The sequence below is a fragment of the Bos mutus genome, chromosome 5 (genome assembly GCF_027580195.1).
Source record: "Bos mutus isolate GX-2022 chromosome 5, NWIPB_WYAK_1.1, whole genome shotgun sequence".
NCBI classification, from domain to species: domain Eukaryota; kingdom Metazoa; phylum Chordata; class Mammalia; order Artiodactyla; family Bovidae; genus Bos; species Bos mutus.
The window spans coordinates 107749238-107752599 of record NC_091621.1 but is presented as its reverse complement, the minus strand read 5'-3'; the positions used below and the strand labels follow the sequence as shown (position 1 = coordinate 107752599).

The window sequence follows — 3362 nt, the reverse complement described above, 5'->3', positions numbered from 1 at the left end:
TTTACAACTGCAAGTTTCTTAGCAGAAACTCAATGGCCTTCAAAGCCCAGGGGTAACGGGGTCCCATGGGGCCTGTGGAGAACCAGTGGGTAGGTGTTCTGCTTGAAGGTGTTCACGTTCAAAGCTAAAAATCACAAATCCAGGCCCTTAGCAACACAGATTCTGTTTGTTACTCCTGAATCTAGATTCTATCCCAAACCCCTTTATTTTATTTTATTTTTTAAAATATGGAACGCTTCACGAATTTGCGTGTCATCCTTGCGCAGGGGCCATGCTAATCTTCTCTGTATCGTTCCAATTTTAGTATATGTGCTGCCGAAGCGAGCACCCAAACCCCTTTAAAATGGGGAGACTACAGTTTAAAAGGGAGGAGGGGGTTTGCACACTGAGTCCAAATGTTAGGGGAAGCACACTGACTGAAATCGCCCACCCTGGCCAAGTACCTGAGTAACCATTTGCATGAGTTGTTTTAAGACAGGAGGTCCTGGTAAGGAACACGAAACTAACAGGCCACCACCAATGGGAAGAGTTCGGGAAAGGTCAAAAGGAGACACCATGTGTTCGACCACCTCCCAGAATCCTTCTTGCTGGCATCCATCTTGGCTGGGCGATGCGATGAGTGTGCCTTCAGGAAGGACTCTGAGTCAGAATCATTGGCTAAAGACAACCTGGAAACTAATCCCATCACCATAAAACCCGAGACTGCAAGAACGTGGCAGAACAGTCCTCCTAAGTGACCTTACCCTATTGCTCTCTGCCTGGGTGCCCCTTCCCAATAAAATCTCTTGCTTTGTCAGCGCATGTGTCTCCTTGGACAATTCATTTCCGAGTGTTAGACAAGAGCCCATTCTCGGGCCCTGGAAGGGGTCCCACTTCCTGCAACACAGAGTCTTGAAAAATCAGTGTTTCCAAGCAACTCATTTGTCATCTTCTTTCTCTCTTCCCCTCACTTTCTCCAACTCTCTCTTTCAGAGAGACTAGTCTGTTTGCCTGACCCTGAGAAAAGAAATGGAATGGACAGATGGAACCATCTTAGGCCATCCCTTGCCTCTTTTCTTTTGTTCTTCTTCTTCTTTTTTTAATATTTATTTGGAGGCACCGGGTCTTAATTGCAGCATGCAAGATCTTTAGTTGTGGCAATGCGAACTTTTAGTTTCCACATGCAAACTCTCAGTTCGTTGACCAAGGTTGAACCTGGGCCCCCTGAATTGGGAGCACCAAGTCTTAGCAACTGGACAACCAGGGAAGCCCCTGTTCTCTTTTCAGCAAATGGAGAACTAAAGCCCAGAGGTCAAATAACATAAATTACACAGTAATTTAGACAAGAAATAGTGGAAGCCAGATCTCTGGGGTTCTTTTTCATTACACATGCAAAATAAGTCACCTTTTGAGTGTGAGTTGGGAATAAGAGGAGAGTGGATGTTCCAGACCCCTTTCTCCATTGTGCAGCAGCTTTTATTGTCTGCTTTCTTTCTTTCTTTTTTTAATGTTTTGAAGAGAAAAAGCAGACTGCCTCTGATTAGTTTGGTTTTCTTGAACTGAATGTTTTAAATTCCATTCTGGTGCCTAAAAACAAACTTAATTGCCAATTTTGAATGGAATAAATAACAATATTTATTCTGGTTTCCTGAAGAGCTACCAAGGCTGCAGACTTGCCATTTAGTCAGATCAAAAACAAATGCCTGAACTATGTCAGACACGTGAGGAATGCGGAGAGAAAGTCCCAAGAACCAACTGGGTGCTGGCCTTAGGTTCCTCCTGGAGAGAGGCAAGGAGGCCTGGCTTACCCACATTGCTGGAGAGTCTGCCCCCTCCCCCAGTGGGAGGGGATTACTACATTATTTGTTAAAGATAACTCAAACCAGGCTCCCCCCAGGTTCAAGCCCAGAGCTCCCTTAATGATTTCTTTTTAACCTCAATAAAAAAATGATACTCAAAAGAACTCATTCACTCCACAAATAGTTATCTACTATGTGCAAGGCATTATTCCAGAATCCAGTGTTGAGTAAGATGGAAAACAGTGCCTGGGGAGGAGCTTAAATTTGGGTCTAATGTGTATGAAGGGTTTCCTGGTATCAAATTCTTTTAGTAGATTATATCCCCTTTTAATAGTTCTTTTGTTTCAAAATGGAAATTATTTCATTTTTAAAATGAAAACTGACAGCAATTTTAAAAATTAGTATAAATGTAAAAGAGCACAGAGAAGAAAGTTAAAAATTACCTATTTTGTTTTTAACAAAAATATTACGTAGACTGATGGAGGGATGAATATATGATAAAACAAATACAGAAAAAGTTTAATAGTCAGAGCATAATATGGGCTTCCCTGGTGGCTCAGCAATAAAGAATCTGCCTGCAATTCAGGAGACTCGGGTTGTTTCCCTGAGTTGGGAAGATTCCCTGGAGGAGAGCATGGAAACCCACTCCAGTATTCTTGCTGGGAAAACCCCATGGACAGAGGGGCCTGGAAGGCTACAGCCTAGGGGGTCGCCGAGTCGAAATGGCTGAGCAACTGAGGCAACTGCGCACGGATAGCGTAACAGAGGGCTCTGTAGTTCTTCAGTTTTCCGTATGCTTGATCGTTTTCAAGCGTACTGGGGACAAATGTGAGCATGTTTCATCACCTGAATTTCATCCACTGTGTTATAACCTATCTCAGCTTCTGGGTTCATGGGTCCATCTTCATTTCTGAGAATTGGAATTCTATGGACTGTTTCCCAGAAGAATGTGTTATTTATTTAATCACACAGTACTTTGCATGCAGGAACTCAATCTTCATAGTAACCCTATGGGGAATGTTCTCATTACCCTCAACCTAAGCCTAAAATTGTGCACTTTATCTTCATGGTCTTTCCCTAACCCCGAAGTTAAGATCCCTTTCTGGAGGGCTGGGACCAGGGACTGTGCTGGAGCTGTGGGGAAAGGGGTTTACTTACAGTCCCAGGAGTGAGGCCTGGCAATGAATGCTTTTGAGTGAGTAAATGAACAGTGTATACATGATTGCAATTAAGGCTGCCCTTCTCTGGTGATCTAGTGGTTAAGAATCTGCCTTCCATTGCAGGGGATGCGGGCTTAATCCCTGGTTGGAGAACTAAGATCCCACATGCCACAGGGAAACTAAGCCTGTGTGCCACAACTAGAGAAGCCAGTGGTGGTGGTGGTTTAGTTGCTAAGTCGTGTCCGACTCTTGCGACCCCATGGACAGAGGAGCCTGGCAGGCTACAGTCCATGGGATTCTCCAGGCAAGAATATTGGAGTGGGTTGCCATTTCCTTCTGCAGGGGATCTTCCCAACCCAGGAATCGAACCCGGGTCTCCTGCATTATAGGCAGAGTCTGTAGCAACTGAGCTACAAGGGAAGCC

At 44.3% G+C, this 3362-nt stretch overlaps 1 non-coding gene across 1 annotated transcript; it reads right to left on the bottom strand.

Annotated features, from left to right (window-relative positions):
• Positions 1 to 221: 221 nt before the first annotated feature.
• On the bottom strand, positions 222 to 328 carry LOC138988077 (U6 spliceosomal RNA). The gene has a single exon (XR_011464413.1). It is a non-coding gene; the product is annotated as a U6 spliceosomal RNA (small nuclear RNA).
• Positions 329 to 3362: the final 3034 nt, after the last annotated feature.